This window comes from Felis catus, chromosome B1, assembly GCF_018350175.1.
Source record: "Felis catus isolate Fca126 chromosome B1, F.catus_Fca126_mat1.0, whole genome shotgun sequence".
Classification (NCBI taxonomy): domain Eukaryota; kingdom Metazoa; phylum Chordata; class Mammalia; order Carnivora; family Felidae; genus Felis; species Felis catus.
Window position 1 is genome coordinate 145911123 of NC_058371.1, and position 20881 is coordinate 145932003.

Genomic DNA, 20881 nt, shown 5'->3' on the forward strand with positions numbered 1-20881 from the left:
CCTGCTTTTCAAAAATGTAGTAAGTTCTCAGAAAATGCAGTTAGAGAAGAAAAACAAATAAAAATTATAAAGAAAGGATTTTATCCATATTCTTCTTTGTCCTCATTGTGTAGCATTGTGTAACTTTCATAAACAGCATCAATCACCTCTGCCAACACCCAAACTTCCTTTTTATTTGCCTAGTGGCATGAATTGCCCAAATGGCCAGTTGGTTCTGCGCACTTTTTTTTAAAGTTTATTTATTAATTTTGAGAGACAGAAAGAGAGGGAGCATGCACAAGTTGGGGAGATTCAGAGAGAGTGGGGGAGAGAGAATCCTAAGCAGCCTCCATGCTGTCAGCCTGCTCAATGTGGGGCTCAATCTCCTGAACCTCAAGATCATGACCTGAGCCAATACCAAGAGTTCGATGCTTAACCAACTGAACCATCCAGGCACCCGGGATCTGTGCACTTTCAATTCAATTAAACTTTATTAATGTTCTCTGATGAAACCATTTATTTTAGGTATTAAGCCTTCTAAACTAGTAAGAACTAGTGTTCTGAAGACAAGATGCAAAAAAATTTATAAGTACAGCATTGGGTATAATTTTGTGAACCACTACTTCAAAAACATTGCTTCTCAAATTTGTGCATTCTGGCTGTGAGAAAAACTGCACCACATGCTGGTTGCAGGTTTCAAGCACATAATGCCTCATATGAGACAACATCCTAGCCTCTCAAGGTATTGCATTCCCACCTAACACTATAAGTTGATATTTAGAAGTACATTTTGACAACGTAGAAGGTGAATGGTAAGGGATAAACTATTAACTATAAAAATCAGTTCCTTGGAGTCAGTGCTGTATGGAATACAGTGACCATAAATAAGACAATCAGAGACTCCATGCAATAGTGGTGCTAACAAAAGCATGGCAGGCCAAGAAATCTGATCTATACTCTTTCTAAAGACCTGCCCTCCACCTACTCTACTCCAGTTTATGGTATTATAGCAGAAAGATGCTAGTGGTGGCCCTCATGATCCTCACCTCCTTGTATTCATGCCCTTCTATAATTCCCTCCCCTGAGTGTGGGCAGGACCTGTGACTTGGTTCTAAGCAACATACTATAGCAAAGGTAATGGGATGTCATTCCTGTGATTATATTATATGGTAGAAGGTGATGGATCTCATTTTTGTGATTACATCATATTATTAAAGACTCCAGCTTAACACACTAAAGTTAGAGATTCTCCTTGCAGGTCGGACTGGCTACATAATTTGTGGGGCTCGATACGTAAGCAAAATGTGGGACTTTTTATTCAAAAATTGTTAAGAATTTCAAAACTGCTACAGAAGAACATTAAACCAAGTGTGGGGCATTGTAACCACAGGATATCTGTGACCGCGTAGAATACAAGCTCATAAAACCAGCTCTGCTTGTGGTTTGATGAAATAAGTGCCCATGTTCATGAAGACTGTATATCAAGGAAATGTGGACAGCTTCTGGACAACAGTCAGCAAAAAACCAGGGCCCTCAGTCATATAGCCAACAAACTGAATGAGCTTAGAATTGGATTCTTCTGCAATCAAGCTTCCAAATGAGAATACCGTCTGTTCAACACTTTGCTTGCAGCTTTGTGAGACCCTGAGCAAAGGACCCAGTTATGTCATATGCAAATTTATGACCCATGGAAACTGTGAAATAATAAATGAGTGTTGCTACAAGCTGTTAATTTGGTGATAATTTTTATGGAGCAATAGAAAACTAGTGGATTTATGACATAAAAGGTTGAGGATAAGTTGTTCTGCTGCTGTTGGTAAATTAGGATTAAGTAGTGGTGAACAAATCACCCTACAGAAGTAAACACTGACATTGTTAAGTCCATATATAGTCTCTATTCTTACAGGATGGCCATTTTATCCATGAGCTTATTAAAAAAGTAATGATGTGTCTATGGAAAGAGGTTGACCCACAGTTAAAGGAATTGTTATTTTGTCCATCTGATCAAGATACTCCTCTATGGTAAGGGCTTTTTGATGAGCATTGATTCAGGACAATACTCTTCTGTTTTAGTTCCATTAAAAAGGGTCTATCCATGTATTTTACTTCTCAAACCCTCTTGTTTCTAAGATCATACTCTTCTTTCTTCCAGTTCCATTAGCCAATGACCATGAGTAAGTCTGGATTTGTGGCTGATAACACACCTTTCATAAAAATTGGAAAATGATCTGAAATACTAAAAATTACACCCATTGGTCCTTAAGGGCCAACCATGAATGAGGTTGTAAGGCAGTAACAGTTGCACTTCCCCTCGGCACCAACAAATCATTTAGATGAATCTATTAATTAGAGTCAAGTATGTAGGTAATAAAGAATTTCCTGTGAGTCCCTAGATGAGGCTGAGGGAGAAATGACAGTGTTGCAGAAGTTGCATAGTCAGAATGTCGGTCTTCTGCAAGTTACTTGTGCCTCTAGACATTCTTAGGTATGGTTCCATGTATATTACTTCCGTTAGATGATGGAATACTGGTGGACATGACCAACTTTTTGGTTATTTTGATTTTAAAATATGTTGTTCATCATTGGCAGCTCCAATCAATACTTACTTGGTCTCATGGCAAACAATTTACTGTCTACCATTATTGTAATCATTCCAATTTACCTCTATTGATTGAGTGCTTCTAATTAGCTTCTGCCAATCTACAATCTCTTCATCCTCACTGAAATGAGGAGAGTATGCTGGAATTCTCCTCTACAATGTATTTCTCAAGGACTTGGTGAAGGGGTTGTCTTCTGGATCCATTTTAGTAATATAGCTAGGAATGAGGAAAGCAGAATGTATATAACAAATTAATCCAACATTTCCACCTCCTAAATCTTTTAATTCTTTTCTCCTTTCTTCTTTGTGGTATGTCAATTTCTCTTAATATGAGATATTGTCTAGATTTAAGTCAACCAAAAAATAAAACAACTAAAACTGCTCTCAGATGTTTAAGCTAGTACATTGGAAGTCAAATTCCTCATAAGAATACCTGTATAGGTAAACTCAGTTAAATCTGAAACTTTAGTCTTCCTTTTTATTGGTGTAGAATGCTCAGATTCCATGCTGATATGTATTGGTCATATTTCTTGTAGCTAATTTTAAACTTTTGCCATAAGTTAAAATTTTGAAAATGTCATTTTTTTTTAACTGTTCAGCATATTTAGAAATGCTCCCAGCCTCCTACGGGTGCTCATCTATATCAATCAGGATTTTTAGTTGGAAACAAAAAATAACCAAGCTCAACTGATTTAAGCAAAATGGGACATTATTAAAAGGATTTGGGGTAGCTCATGGAATTATTAGGAGGCCTAGACAATTAGAGTCAAGACTTCATCAAACAGCAGTCGTTGCTGCCCACAGCGCAAACAGTTGGCTTGGATACTAAATGCCATTAATAGCATGGGTCTTAGTACTGCTACAAAACTTAATCTTACTGCAATGACCTACACAGCTGTCCAGAGTTCCTCTCATCTAATGCATGGACTCCCAATTCCAAGTACAGAACCAAGATCACATGTCCACACCCTAGGTCCAAGCAAAGTTAAGAAAGTAAGTACTTGACATTTCAGCATTTTATGGTGGAAAGTACACTCTGTCTCCCATCATATTCATAAAATGGGAAGTTCCCAAAGCATAGGAAGGCAAATTACTTGATGAACAGCCAAAATGAATGATAAATGTCAACTATGGTTAAAATCATGTGTAGATATATGTACTCTACGATCCCCAAATTCTGCTGCTAGAGTTTCTAAAGAAATTCTCATGCATGCCCAAGACAGAAACAAGGATGTTTTTTTGAAACAGTGTGTATAATAACAAAAATGTGAAAAGAACTCAAAGGCTATTAGAATTAGATCAATAGGTTGTGATATGTAAATTTCAGGCCTTTTTTTTTTGTTGTTGTTCAGGTATTGAGAAACTACTGTGTCAGATATAATGCTAAACACTGTGTACAGAGACTGGGGTGGATGAGACGTTTACAAATATGAATTTTTAACAATATTGCCTTTAGGACTGTCCCAATGGAGTGGGAAGATAGACACATAAGTATATCACCAGGACATATGCAACATATCGAAGACTCAAATGGATCATGTACATGGTACGATAATGGTACAGTGAGAAAAATATAATTGGCTGCATAAGTGGGAGAAGTATCACAGAGAAAAAAGATACATATGTAAGTGAGGCCTCAAAATGTCTACAAGAGTATGAAATAAATGAGGAGAGATTCATTCCAGGCAGTAAAAATTTTATTGTAAAGTCACTAAAATTTGTTATATATAGCATAGCTCAACATACACAAATCAATCAATGTGATATACCACATTCACAAAATGGAGGATAAAAACTATGTGATCATCTCTTTAGATGAAGAAAAAGCATTTGACAAAATTCAACATCCATTCCTGATTTAAATGAATGAAGTAAGTATAGAGGGAATGTGCCTCAGCATAATAAAGGCCATAAATGACATGCCATAGCTAAGATCATATTCAATGGTGAAAAACTGAAAGCTTTACCTCTAAGATCAGGAACAAGATAAGGATGCCCATTTCCACCATTCTTATTCAACATAGTACTAGAAGTCGTAGCCAGAGTAATCAGGCACAACAAAACAAAACAAACAAACAAACAAACAAAAAACACGAAATAAAAGACATCCATTTTGAAAACAAAGAAGCAAACCTGTGTCTGTTTGCAGATGACATATTATTATTATATGTCAAAAACCCTAAGGACTTTACCAAAAACTATGAGAACTAATAAATGAAGAGTTGAAGGATACTTAATCAGTATACAAAAACCAGTCACTTTTCCATACTCTAACAATGAACTATCAGAAAGAGAAATTGAGAAAATTCCATTTTACAATTGTGTCAAAAAGAATAAAGTACATATGAATAAAGTTAATACGCAAAAGACCTATATACTGAAAGCTATAAAATATTGATAAAATAAATTGAAGAAGACTCAAATAAAAAGATATTACATGTTCATGGATTCAAAAAATTAGTATTTTTAAAATACTAATGCTAATACTAATACTATGCTACCAAAGAAATCTGTAGATTCAATCTAATCCCTATCAAACTTCCAATGGCATTTTTCACAGAAATGGAAAAAAACAACCCCAAGATTTGTATGGAACCACAAAACACCTTGAATAGCCAAAGCAATCTTGAACAAGAAGAACAAAGCTGGAGGCATCACACTTCCTGATTTTAAACTATATTACAAAACTATAGCAACCAACGTAGAGTTTGGCATAAAAACAGACACATAGATTAATGAAACAGAAGAGAGCTGAAAAATAAACCCAAACATATGTAGTCAACTAATTTACAACAAAAGGGCTAAAGATACACAATAGGGAAAGAATAGTCTCTTCAATAAACAGTATTGGGAAAACTGAAGAGACACATGCAAAAGAATGAAACTGTATCTCATCATCATTTTATACATCATTTTTCTGTACACAAAAATTAAGTCAAAATAGATTACAGACTTGAAATAAGACCTGAAACCATTAAACTCCTAAATGAAAATATAAAGGGAAACTCCTTGACATTGGTCTTAGCAATGATTTTTTTTTTATTTAACACTGAGAGTGAAGACAATAATAGCAAAAATAAATTAATAGGATTACATCAAACTAAAAAAGCTTATGCAGAGCAAATGAAACCACCAACAAAATGAAAAGACAACCTACAGAAAGGGAAAAATGTTTATAAATCATTTATCTGATAAGGGGTTAATATCTAAAATATATAAAGAACTTATACAACTTAATAGCAAAAAGAAAAAAACAATTAAAAAAATGGGCAGAGGAATGAATAGACATTTTTCTAAAGAAGACATACAGATGGCCAATAGGCACATACATGAAAAGATATTCAACATCACTAACCATCAAGGAAATGCAAATTAAAACCACAGTGAGATATGACCTCACCTGTTAGAATGGTTATCAACAAAAAGCCAAGAAATAACAAGCGTTGGAAAGGAGAAGAAAAAAAGAAACTCCTAATCAATGTTGGTGGAAATCTAAATTGGTGTAGCAAAAAACGGTATGAAGTTCCTGAAGAAATTAAAAATGGAGGGGCGCCTGGGTGGCGCAGTCGGTTAAGCGTCCGACTTCAGCCAGGTCACGATCTCGCGTCAGGGAGTTCGAGCCCCGCATTGGGTTCTGGGCTGATGGCTCAGAGCCTGGAGCCTGTTTCCGATTCTGTGTCTCCCTCTCTCTTTGCCCCTCCCCCGTTCATGCTCTGTCTCTCTCTGTCCCAAAAATAAAATAAAACGTTGGGAAAAAAAAAAAATTAAAAAAAAAAAAAAGAAATTAAAAATGGAATTACCATGTCATTGAGCAATTCCACTTCTAGGTATATATCCAAAAGAAATAAAAACAGGTTATTGAAGAGATATCTGCACTCCCATGTTCACTGTGGCATTATTCACAATAGCCAAGAAATGGAAACTTAAACTGTCCATCAATGAATGAATAAAGAAAATGTGTTGTGTGTGCCTATGTATTACATTTATGTATATATGTAAATACACATACATACCACATAATACACACACAATATATACAATTGTGTATATATAAAAATAATATATACATATATGTGTGTAAATATATGCATAAATTTGTGTGTGTGTGTGTGTATATATATATATATATGTATATATATATATATATATATATATGCTATGGGCTGTCATTCAGCCATGAGAAAGAAAGAAATCCTGCCATTTGTGATAACACAGATGGACCTTGAGAACATCGTGCAAAGTGAGATAAGCCAGACAGAGCAAAACAAATACTGCGTGCAATTACTTATAAATAAATTCCCAAAAAGTCAAACTCATATAAACAGAGTAGAAAAGTGGTTGCTTGTGACTGGGGTGTGGGGCAAATGAGAAGTTGGTACACACTTCCAGCAGTAAGATGAATAAGGTCTGAGGATCCAATGTAAAACATGGTGACTCTAGTTGATAAGACTATGTTTTATAACTGAAATTTGCTGAGAGAGTGGAACCTAAATGTTCTAAAAATAAATAAATAAGGTGATGGATATGATAATTAACTAGATGGAAGTAATCCTTTCACAATCTATACATTTATCAAATCACCACAATATACATTTTAAATATCTTACTATGTTATTTAATTATGCTTCAATAAAGCGTATATTTTTAAAAATAAAAAATAAAATAATAATGAAGTTGAATTACTTTTCTACCTTAAACTTTTTAAAGTTTTTTTTAAAGCTTTTGAAAATGTTGCCATCTAGTGGTGTCAAACTTTTTTAAAAAGTTAGTAATTAGTAAATCTTTCAATTATGTTTCCTAGGAAAGGTTGCTTTAGCATTTTTCAAAGAAATGTTTGTTATACTTGTGCCTCTGCTTTAAGAGAAAGCACTCTGGATTTAGGATACTGGGTTTTAGAATTTGGCTTCTGAGTGATCACAGGCAAGCTGCTTAATTTCTCTATAAATGCATGTGATAATAGTACCTACCTCCCAGGATTGTTAAAGAGAATTAATGAGAAAATCCTTATAAAGTTATTTAGTGCAGCATTTGGCTCATAGTATACACTCAATAAGTAGTAATTGTTATATTGCTCAATGGGGAAAGAGTTGCAATCTTTCAGTGGCATTGAAGTTTGAGTGATACAGCGCTTAAAACTATGGGACTTTATATTGTCAATTCTGACCAGAGTATTACACTTCTTTCTGGGAGTAGTAGAAACATTGTCTTGGTATATGGTTGCTATGTAGATGGCAGGCATTAATGACTAGTATTATCTAACTTTGAAAGATCCCTGAATCAACTATGATTGTGATTTACTGTTAAAATGCTTATAATTTGCCCCTGATTTGGTCTGTTAGCTATTCTACAAGAAAATACAAATCTTTCTAGGAGAGCATGAATGGAAGTAAGAGAAAGACAGCTTCACTAGTTGGCTAAAAAAATTGAGTCTCATAGAAGATGCAGTCAGCCCTAAAACTGCCTGTCAAGAAGGCAAGGCAGATGGAAATGGTCCTCTCTATTTATGACATCCGTTCAGCTCCAGTATTGCTATGATTTATTTTATTCTTCAAGACAGTCCTTGAATCTTACTTTAACTTGATTTCACCTGTCCGGCGAAGCATAAACAGTGCAATTTTAAAAATGCTTTTGACAGAAATGTCTCCTGAGATCTCCAAAGATACGATGACAAAATGTTAGTCAGATGACACCACTATTGAGAATTTACAGTTAGGCATCTAGCAATATTCATAATTTTAGTTAGTGGACTGGAGTCAGTCTGGAGGGAAAAATATGCTGCAAGACTGTGTCACAAACACCCCTTCTCCAATATTTTAATCAAAAACTGGGATGAATAAGGCATGGTTTGTTTAAGTTGCAGAAAATTCTGGATGGGCTGATGTGGTAGAAAGCTTGTAAGATGGCTCCAAGGATTCCTACCTCTTGGTATTCACACCTTCATGTAATCCCCTCTCCTTGTGTGTGAACTGGTCCTAATCACTCATTTCTATAAATGTAATAGAACAGAAGTGATGGGAGTCACTTCTAAAATCAGATTACAAAGAGATTATGGCTTCCATTTTGCATGTTCTTTCTTGTTCTCTTGCTAACTTGCTGTGATGGAATCGAGCTGCCTTATGGAGAGGTCCATGTGGCAAGGAACTGAGAGAGACCTCTGGCCAACAGCTAGTGAGGAGTTGAAACATTCAGTCCAATAGCCCACGAGGAACTGAATTCTGCCAATACCCACGTGAGTGAGCTCAGAACCAGGTCCTCTCTAAGTTGAGGCTTCAGATGGGACTGCAGCCCAGACAGCACCTGAATCCTGGTGAGGGCCTTTGAGGCAGAGGTACCCAGATAAGCCAAGCCCTGGATTCTTGACCCACAGAAACAAGGAGATAATAATGTTTCGTATTTTTAGCCACTAAGTGAGCTGATTTGCAATACAGCAATATAACCATGAGGTCAGCAAACTAGTCTGTGGTCAAAGCTGATCTGAGGTCTGCCATTGTATGGCCTTTGAGCTAAGAATGCTCTTTACATTCAAAAGATTCCTTACTTCTTTTCTCTTTCTTTCTCTCTTATTTTCTTTCTTTCAGTCTTTCTTTCTTCCAACATGTAACAAAGACCCCTGGCCCACAAGGCCTAAAATATTCACAATCTAGAGTTTACAGATATAGATAAAGCTTGCCAACCCCTGCAGTAAATGATATGACTGATAACAGAATAAAGATTCAGAATGATTACCTTAACTGACTAGAATAAAGAAGTGAAGGGGCGCCTGGGTGGTTCAGTTGGTTAAGCGTCCGACTTCAGCCCAGGTCATGATCTCGTGGTTCATGAGTTTGAGCCCCACATCGGGCTCTGTGCTGACAGCTCGGAGCTGGAGCCTGCTTCAGATTCTGTGTCTCCCTCTCTCTCTGGCCCTTCCCCTCTCAAGCTCTGTCTCTGTCTCTGTCTCTCTCAGAAATAAATAGACATTAAAAAAATTTTTTTAAAGAATTTAGAATAAAGAAGTGAAGTAAATGAGATAAAATTTGGCTGTAGTTCACACAATGTTCTGCTCTTAAGTTCAAAATTTCAATCTCAGAAACATAGGATAATGACTATGTGAAAAGTATGAGAGGATTTTAGTAGGTCCTGCACTCACAAAGAGCTAAAATATAAAATGGATGCTTAAAAATGGTTAATATATGGGTGCCTGGGTGGCTCAGTCAGTTAAGCATCTGACTTCAGCTCAGGTCATGATCTCATGGTACATGGGTTCAAGCCTTGCATCGGGCTCTGTGCTGACAGCTTGAAGCCTAGAGCCTGCTTCAGACTCTGTGTGCCTCTCTTTCTCTGCCTCTCCCCCACTTGCTCTCTGTCTCTCAAAAAAATAAACATTAAAAAAAATTTTTTAATGGTTAATAGAATCCAATACTGCATTTACATAAATATAAATCCAGTTCATAAAGAAATACAACCTCAAGACTACTCTACATTAGTCAGAACACATGTAGAGTATGTCAATAGAGATCTTTTAAAAACTATTTTGAGACAATGGAAAAGGCTTTTGTATTTAGTTTTATAGAAAAGGCTTTTAAATTTATTTCTTTAAAATAATTGCAAGATATGGGGCCCCTGGGTGGCGCAGTCGGTTAAGCGTCCGACTTCAGCCAGGTCACGATCTCGCGGTCCGTGAGTTCAAGCCCCGCGTCAGGCTCTGGGCTGATGGCTCAGAGCCTGGAGCCTGTTTCCCATTCTGTGTCTCCCTCTCTCTCTGCCCCTTCCCCGCTCATGCTCTGTCTCTCTCTGTCCCAAAAATAAATAAACGTTGAAAAAAAAATTTTTTTTAAATAATTGCAAGATACAACTTTTTAAACCAACATGATAGTGGAATCACTAGTGTTCAAAATTATGTATTTTATCTGTATTAATCTCACTCCATATTTTTTACTCAATTCTTCCTTTGATGTCTACTTGTGTTGAATAACATGTTTATATTTGGCTTCCTCCTGTCTTTCCGTGTATTCCAAAAGGAGTAGAGGGGAAGGGAAAGACATCTAAGAATATACCTGTGTTTGTGGGAGATGGCTGGCATATTTAAGAGTATTGTATTTTATGGTGAGGATGCGGAGAAAAAAGGAAACCTCATGCACTGTTGGTGGGAATGTAAGTTGGTACAGTCACTGTGGAAAACAGTATGGATGTTCCTCAGAAAATTGAAAATAGAAATACTATATGATCCAGTAATTCTACTATTGGGTATTAACCCAAAGAGAACAAAAACACTATTTCAAAAAGATGTATGCACCTTTATGTTTACTGCAGCATTATTTAGAAGAGTTAAAATATGAAAGCAACTTAAGTGTCTGTCAATAGACTAATGGATAAGGAAAATGTAGTATACACACACACACACACACACACACTCACAAAAACACACAGAGGAATATTATACAGCCGTTAAAGGGGATGAGACAATGCCATTTGAGACAACATAGATGAACTTGGAGGCTATAATGCTAAGTGAAATAAGTCAGATTGAGAAAGACGAATACTATATGATTCCACTCATAGGTAGAATCTAAAAAAACAAACAAACAAATGAAAAAACAAACAAAAAGCAAAATCAGATCTATAAATACAGAAAATAAACTGATGGTTGCCAGAGGAAGTTGAGCAAAATGGGTGCATGGGAGAGGGATATACAGGCTTCCTGTTATGAAACGATAAATCTCAAGAATAAAAAGCACAGCATAAGGAATACAGTCAATGATATTGTAATAATGATACAATGAGACAGATGCTAGCTTCACTTGTGGTGAGCATAGCATAGTGTATAAACTTGTCAAACCACCTATAAGTTGTACACCTGAAACTAATGTAACATTGTGTGTCAACTATATTCACATTTAAAAAAAAGAGAATTGGGGCGCCTGGGTGGCGCAGTCGGTTAAGCGTCCGACTTCAGCTAGGTCACCATCTCGCGGTCCGGGAGTTCGAGCCCCGCGTCAGGCTCTGGGCTGATGGCTCGGAGCCTGGAGCCTGTTTCCGATTCTGTGTCTCCCTCTCTCTCTCTGCCCCTCCCCCGTTCATGCTCTGTCTCTCTCTGTCCCAAAAATAAATAAATGTTGAAAAAAAAATTTTTTTAAAAAGAGAATTGTATTTTACAACCTCTTAAAATTGGGTCTATTTCTGTCTCTCTGTGTTTGCATATACTGTATTTTCAATACTGTACACATCTGTGCTTACAAAAGTATCCCGGAATTTTGAGGTAAACATCATTGTAGAATAAAATGCACCCAGGAACCAACAAACAAAAAGATAATTTTAAACTAAGTCTAAATTCACATTTATACATGCCATGAATGAGAAGTATAGAGACTAACTAAATAGGTTTCAGCCTACTTGAATACAAAGTGTTTTAAGTCTGACTGATGATATAATGTATTGGAGAGACTCAATGGACTCCATTCTTTCCTTATTTACAATAAAATCTACTCTCTCCTTGCTTTTCTATAAAGCTACTGCAGTTTATTTTAACTTTATAGTCCATGACTCCTTGTTGTTTACTCTTACCCATGAGAAATTGTTCTGAATGTAGTAAGCAGTGACTGACTCACATCTAGTCAGCTTCCACAGCAGCCAGACGGAGGGCAAGCAGGAGAACTGGTGATAAAAATAGGCTTTGATGCTGAACCCTGCAAAGCAGACTGTGGAGGCACTAACAAAGTTCCTCTTGGGAAGATTATTTCTCCTGCAGAATGAGTGAAAAGGAACTGCTATTTTCACACTGTAGAGGGAGGTGCAGGCTTGCACTGAGCTGATTCAGTGGTGAAAAGAGAAAAGAGAGATTAAAGGAAAAGAATAAACACACAAAGGAAAAGAAAGAATTGGAGTGATAACATTTCTGCTTATTTTCAATCACTATGTGAATGAAATTACTTAAATACTTACGGTTAAACTTTTAATTTCAAGCCTACACTTGGGTAATGCTTACATTTGACTTTATTTTGTTCTACTAGCCCAATACTTGTAGCCCTTAACAATAAATTTTATTTAATATTTAAATCGTAGATCACGATACTTAAAAAAGAAAAAACACCTCTAACTGCTAAGGATGTAGATGGAAATCACCATGTGATAAGCTTCCTAATTATGAGCGTCTGCATAACAAAATTATTTCTTATAGATTTTGACTATGAAAAACTAGCAGATGCAAATATATATTCATTTATATTTATGTCCAGAAAATACTCTTTTTGGTATGAGGTATATAGTTATTTGGCTATTGAATCTTCATATTAAATTTGAGTTTTCTCTGTTACCATGAATGGACCTTAACAGATTCATAGGTAACTTAGAAATGAAAATGCCTCTAAATTTAGCATTGCTTAATATATATTTTATCACTTGATTATTATTAAATATGCTATGATTTATATGATTAAATATCATGTTGTTATAAACTGTATATCCATACAATGCAGAACTTTTATTTATTTTTCTCCTGTTTTTATGATGTAAACAAAACAGCAGTTACAGAAAACGAAACATTGGCATGCCCTTCTAATTCAGTCACTGTTTCTTTTCCCTAGTTCCCTTAGTATTGTGCCCATATTCATGCATCTTTTAAATTGCTGCTTTCTTAATAGACAAAATGTTATACCTCACCTTTTTCACTTAAAATTATGTTAAAACTGTTTTTCTGCTTGCTGCATGGATTCCTCATCTTTATGTGTAGATAATCAAAGATTTTGTAAAATGAGGTATCACCTGTGGAAGTCTGGCTAACTAGTCAGGTCCACAACATTCCACCCACCTTGCGAAAATTTTCACTGTCCCCTCATTTCACAGGCTGGGACACCCAGTTTGTTCCCTGTCCCAGAATTAATTGAATACTGGGATATCAATTCATCCTATCAAACCTGAGAGACATCTGTGATGCTAAAATAGCAATTTATTCATTTACAAGGAGAATTAAGAAGTAAAGGTACGAGCCTATCTCCTTGTGCTTGCTTTGACCTATCACATTCTCTCCCTCCAGGCAAGCTGCATAGGAGGTTGCTTGATTAGAATGGACCACAAACACGGAGTCCCTAATGCAATTAAGTGTCTGTCCCCACAATAGCTTCCAGCACTTCTAAGCAATATAATAAAGTCCTAAACAGTACTGCATGGGAAGACCTGTTTTGTCTGGAAGACTTCTGCCTTTTTGTCATTTCCACTGGGGAGCAATCCTGTCGTCAACTGACACATTCATTAGGAGTGTCAATAAGTTCACTCTGGTTACAGTTATATTTTTTGGACCTGGGAGCCATCCTCCATCTTCTGCCTTGATCCCTTATGCTTTGAGTTTTTTCTGCCTCCTTCTTGCAAAATTATCTTTTTTCTTTAATCTTAGTTATTGAGAAGCACCTCACTGAATATACCCATGTGCCCCAACTATCCCTCCCAAATGGCAGTATAGTATTCCATTGAGTTTCTCTATAGTTAGCCATTTGCTGTTTTTCCTTCCCCATCCTATGAAATTATAATGCATGCCATTTTTTTCTTCAGAACTTTTCAAAAGAATAAATTCCTAGGAGTATTAGAAAATCAAAAGGAGAAGACTATGTAACTTTTTATATTATTGCCTAATTACTTCAGAAAATGGTTTGAGCAATTTATCCTGATGCCAGCAAAATACAGCAATTTCAAAATAATCTCACCATTAGTCATTTAAATTTCTCCAAAATTTTAATATGTTAATAGAAATACAACTATAATATGTGACTCTTTGAGATTGAATTTTTAATTTCTACTGAAACCGGTCACTTTTGCATGTCTCATTATTAATTTTTCCTTGTTAAATCAAATTACATTCTTTTTTCATTTTTTTTGAGAATTTGATATTTAGGTTATCACTTTCTATGAACTCTTTATATGATACAGATATTGTTTCTGTCAAAAAAGAGGCTAAACTTTCCTAATTTGTTGTTTTAAAATATCCAGGTATGCTCTTCTATGTTTTATAAACCTCTTCACATTGTGTCCTGATCACTCATCATATTTTAATCTTTACTTTTTTGATAAAATCTTCCTCATTCACTTCCCCACTGTTCCGAAATACCTGATTTGTCATATGTTAAATTATTATTATTTTTTTTAATTTTTTAACATTTATTTATTTTTGAGACAGAGAGAGACAGAGCATGAACGGGGGAGGGGCAGAGAGAGAGGGAGACACAGAATCGGAAGCAGGCTCCAGGCTCTGAGCCATCAGCCCAGAGCCAGACGCGGGGCTCGAACTCCCGGATGGTGAGATCGTGACCTGAGCTGAAGTCGGACGCTTAACCGACTGAGCCACCCAGGCGCCCCTTAAATTATTTTTTTAATGTTTATTTACTTTTGAGAGAGAGAGACAGACAGGACACGCGTGGGGGGCGGAGCAGAGAGAGAGACGGAGACACAGAATCCAAAGCAGACTCCAGGCTCCGAGCCATCAGCAAGCACAGAGCCCGACCCAAGGCTCGACCTCAGACTGGAAGATCATGACCTGAGCCGCAGTCGGACGCTTAGCCGACTGAGCCACCCAGGCGCCCTGTGGTATGTTAATATAAATTATTACATATAGCTGGTTTTCCTCTCTAGTATTGCTTAGGAAATTTATCGACCATCCTTAGTAAGGAGTAAATTCCTGCTGCTCTGGTTGTACCGTATGCAACGTAGAGTTGTCCCTGAAAGAAGCAGCTCCATTGCAAATCAATGCCAAAAAATCAAAACTTTCTCTGTGAATTTTGATTGAAGCTCATATTAAAAACTGCTATCTGTTCTCTTTGTTCATTATGTTTTAATATGTAGGATCTGTCTCTCACAACTGAAGTAACACAGGCCTGGATTTCAGTTGTTTCAGAGAATTATTGCCTATCTTTTTAAAGTGTTCACCACAAAACTCTCAAAAGTGATTTATTTCGATTGAGACTTCCTGGGTTTCTTTTTTTGAATGCATATCATATCACAACATATTATATCACATTATATTATATATTACATAATATGTTTAGTCACTTAAATTCTTTTGCATTTTGGCTTTCATCTCAGTATTATAAGATGGAAACTTAAAACCAATAATTATATGTTAAAATATGCTAAAGATAATATTCCTCAAAGTACAGTAAATTCTGTGTTATTTATATCACCTAATCAACACTACAGATTTTTAAAAAATGGATGGAAGGAGGGAAGAAAAGAGGGAGCAAGACAGAATGAAAATAGAATTTATAATTATAGTTGTATAACTTTTTGCAGCATATAAATGAAACATAAATTATATTTCATATATTATTTGTAAATGACTGCTGTTTGCACTTCTAAGATGCAAAGCTCTCTGCCATTTCTGATAATAAATATCACACTTAGACACCCTGCAAGTGTAAGGTATTATTTTGTGTATCTCCCCTTTGTATTCCCAAATTCTAAAAACAGGAATGTATAGGTTTAGATATATATTGCCCAGGGCAACAAAAAGGGCCTTTCAGGTATGCAAAGACAAGTCTTTTCCTGTTAGCCTGGTCTTGTCTGTTTCACTAAACCTCATGTCTATATCTCTAGATTGCCACAATGTTCATCAGCAGTGTATGTAGTGTATGTAGTGTATAGGGAAACAGAAAGTGAAAAAAATTTAGAAGAGCAGAAGATTCTGGATTATTGGTTCTGAAATAATTAAGACACCTAAAATATTATTATAATAGGGAGATTTGGTTACAATGTCTCACTCTTAGTGTAATATGTGTAAAAAAGGGGGTTGGGGGTAGGAACAGGGTGGAGAAAGCAGTGGAATGTTGTGATTCTTACACTACCCCTGGGTAAGCCCCAAAACCATGTTTAAAGTTCCTGGTATTCACCTAATGTAGTCAAATTACTTTGGAGGACAATGATTTTTAAGTCTTTACCACCCTCAACAAACATACTTGAAGGTGGAATTTCACACTTAGAGATTACAGCAGTTTTCCAGTTAAGACACTTGGGCCAATACGTGGCTTTGTTTGCAACAGAAAAAAAAAAAAAAAAAAAAAAAAAAAAAAAAAAAAAAAAAAGTATTATTTACCTTATGAACATGGAACCAACAGAAAGTATTAAAAGTTATCGAGAGGGGGGCACCTGGGTGGCTCATTCAGTTAAGCATCTGACTTTTGATTTCAGCTCAAGTCATAATCTCACAGTTTGTGGGTTTGAGCCCCTCAATAGGCTCTGCACTGACAGTGTGGAAACTTCTTGGGATTCTCTCTGTCTCTCTCTCTCTCTCTCATTCCCTCTGTCTCTTTGCCCCTCCCCACATGCATGTACATGCACTCTCTACCTCTGTCTGTCAAAATAAATAAATAGACTTGAAATAAAAGTTATAGATAGTTACAGCAGATTTTATTATTTTGGATTTAATATGCATCCTAAAGCCCTAATTGAAAAAAATGTTTTAATAAGAGAAATCTGTCAAAAACATATACATATAAAGAGCTTTGGTAACAGCATGTAACTTGAATTCTCAAAGGATATGACTTGCCCCTAAACACCCTGTAGGAAGTGATTTTTCTAATCTGTTCCTGTTTTTAAAATATAAGATATTAATAGTTACACCATAAACTATCTGAAAAAGATACTTTATTAAATGTATATGACCTTCAGTTAAAGGAAACAAAATGTCAGCCTTTAGATTTTATGCACTATTGCATAATTTTCCCATTAATATTTTCATCCTGCCTTTTTCTAAATGCTCTAACTTCAAGTTGAAGGTTGAGTTAGAAGGCACAGAGTAGAAGTTGCACAAACTGTTGCCAACCTAATCTTTTAAAAAGTGTTTTCAACAATGAATCTCTATTCCCAACCACCTCTCATCAAAACTACTTCTCAGGATCCTAGAGTTTCCAAAACCTGGACCTAACTTTTCTACTTTATTCCCAATAATCCTCAGTGCTCTTCTTTTCTTCCAGTTGGGCCTATTAAATCCATTCATTCAATAAATATTTGTTGAGCATTTATCATGTGGCAGGCATCAAACCATAATGTAGTGGTAGCACAGACTCCAGAATCAAACCACATTAAAATACAAACTAAAATGCCACCTACTATGAGATTCTTTAACCTCCATTTGCCTCTGTTTCCTTATCTGTCAAAAAAGGGTATTATAGTATCATAAGTTTTTTGTAAAGATTAAAGGATATAATACATGTCAAGTACATAGAACACTTCTTGGCACATAGTAAGCCCTCAATAGAAATTAGGTGTTAGGGGCACCTGGGTGGCTCAGTCAGTTGAGTGTCCAACTTCAGCTCAGGTCATGATCTCATGGTTCATGAGTTTGAGCCCCACGTCAGGCTCTTTGTTGATAGCTCAGAGCCAGGAGCCTGCTTAGGATTCTGTGTGTCCCTTTCTCTCTGCCCCTCCCCCTGCTCTCACACACACATTCTCTCTCTCTCTCTCTCTCTCTCTCTCTCAAAAATAAATATTTTAAAAAAATTAGAAAAAAACATTAGGTGTTATTAAAGAGTGCATAGTATTTAAGAAAAACAAAAAATTACAGCAAAATTGAGTAAGTGCTATTCCAGAGGAAGTACAGGGTGTTATGGCAGGGCTAAACACAAAGCAACTACATTGTCAGGAAAGGTTTCCCAGAAGAAGTGACATTGAATGTGAGTCCTGAAATATAAGTTGGAGTAAGCATAAAGGAGTGGTCTAGGCAAGGAGAGCTATACATGGAAAGGCCCAGGAGCACATTAACATGGTACTTTAGAGACACTGAGCGAGATTCAGTTGGGGGGTAGGGTGGCAGGATCCAGGTCCAGAGTCTTAAAGACAATTTCAACTTTAGACCAAGAATAATGAGAAGCAATTTGGGGGACTTTAGGAAGAAAGGCAATGTGACCATATTTGGGTCTGAAAATAAATAGCTGCAGCCTGGAGAATAGATTGGAGGAAAAAAGGGAGAACAGGATCAAAGACTAGATAAAAAGCGTAGTCCTTGCAAAGTCTTTCTTTACTGCTTGAGCTCTCATTGATCACCACTGATCACTTTCTTTCTTCTAGACTCCAATAGCACTTTTTTTTTTTACTGTGGCAGTATGCCTTTAATCCATAGGCTTACCACAGTGTTAATATCCGAGAGGAGACAGAATGAGAGAAGAAATAGTCATCTGCCTTTCCAAGCACAGCTCCAAGAAAGACTCACAACTGTACAGGTGTTGTAGGTCAGATTCCTAGAAAGTAGTCCCTGAGATTGAGTTTAGTGTATGGAGGGTATTCATGGAAAAAAGGAATACCCATGGGATCGACATTTATGGAAGAAAGGAAAAGGAAGCAGGAGTGAGGAGAGGAAGAAGTCAAGCGACAGCCTCAACCAACCCCTTTGGAACCTTTGGAGCTAGAATGGCCTTTCAGATGGCAAGGGCTTTATACTCCACATCAATCAACTATTGGCTATAGGACTTCTTGTGTGATTCTCTGTAACTGAGGCAATCTCTGAAAGCTATTTATAGATAGTCCCTTCAGCAGCTGAGGCTCAGTCCTTCACTGAAAAGGGATTCGGGTGGTGTATCAGAGTGTCACCACATTGGGATAAGATAGCCTGAACTCCTTATTCAAAAAACCTGACCATCAGGTCAGCCCATCAAAATCTTCATCACACTTTACACATGGCCATCTTATCATACCGCCTAGTAGCCATGACCTCCTTCTCAGAATAAAGATGAATTTCCAGTGTAGAGAGACAAGTGAAGAGGACTAAGGGAGGAAAAAGAAGAAGCTGTGTTTGTACTGAGCTCCAAATTTAGCTAGAATATTTTGGGAAAATATGTCCAGGTATATACATCAGATAAGCAATTGCTGTTGGAGGGCTATTGTCATCAACTAGCTAGAGATACACAATGCTGTGAACTCCTGGAGTACTTAGATAATGAACTTCAACTAAACTGAATATAGCATTCCCCCAGGCTATTCATGGGACAACTATTTTACTACCCAATGTTCTCATTCTTGAGGAGATAGATAGATAATTGGTAGATAGATAGATAGATAGCTATACAGATACACACACACACACACACACACACACACACACACACACACTTGACCTATTAAATGGTGTTCTCAAAATAGGAAGCAGATATTAACTGTGAATGAAGAGTTGACTGCGTGATCCAGTTTGCATCTGTGGCTCAAATTCAAAAGTGAAAAAGGAATATAATCCACTCTTAGAAGATGTCTATGTCCCTTAGAATACCATAAATGAAATATCTGTGACAATCTCTCAACATTCTTTGATTCTTTTGCTGGGGCCCTTGTACTCTTGAAGAGAAGAGTGAGAAACCCCAATTCTTTTTTTTTTAGAGATAGCATAATTGGGGGAGAGAGGTAGAACAGAAGGGTGGGGAAGAGAGAGAGAGAGAGGGAGAGGAAGAATCTCAAGTAGGCTCCGTGTCACCATGGATTCCAAAGCAGGGACTCAATCCCACACTTTCCCATTGTCCCACTTTCCCATTGAAAGTACTGACAATCCTGGGATCATGACCTGACCAAAATCAAGAGTAAGATGCTCAACCGACTGAGCCACCCAGGCACCCCAAGAAACCCCAATGTCTTCCAGAAACTATTGCAACAGTAAATCTGTGCTGGTATGAGAATGGCCATCCCCAAGACCTTAGGCCAATTCAGAGAGAATGTGCAATCTAATCCACATTTGAGAGAACATTATCAGGAAAATGGTCTTCCAGACCCACTTGGAGCAGTTTAAGTATTTGGTAATACTCTAGCCATTGGGACACTTAGGTAGCTTTTTGATTCCCCATGATCCAGATATGTCAAAAAATGTAGCCTTGTATGACTGCCTTGGTTTTGTGACCCTAGCACTACTATACCATCTCATCTCTGAGGAAACTCCAATAAATGTATCTTTGAGAACTTTGGGTTTGAATGTCTGTGATAGATTTTGTTACATGAATTTAGCTAATGCTGAAAACTACATTTCCCAAAATTCTTTTCCCTCTATAGTACAAAGTTAGAGTTGACCAAAAGAGGAACTACATGACAAGTTTGGAAGGCAAAAATGAAACAGAAGTCATTACCTTTAAAAGGTCATTGCAGTCAGACATGGTGACAAAAAAAAGACACAGAGTATTAGTAGGTGCTAGCTTTTCCTCCCCTGCATTTGACTCCTTCCCACCTGCTTTTTCTGCTGGCCAACTGTGACTCCATGCCCTCTACCAGGTACTTGACTGTAGATCCATGGAAGCAATACCTAAATGAAGGCAATAACTTCCTGGAAGCTGCAATTTCCGTAGATCTTACCTTCACTTTGGCATCCTGAAG

At 36.7% G+C, this 20881-nt stretch overlaps 1 pseudogene; it reads left to right on the plus strand.

Moving 5' to 3' along the window:
• Positions 1–2420: 2420 nt before the first annotated feature.
• Positions 2421–20881, plus strand: part of LOC109499368 — a 29785-nt pseudogene continuing 11324 nt past the window's right edge.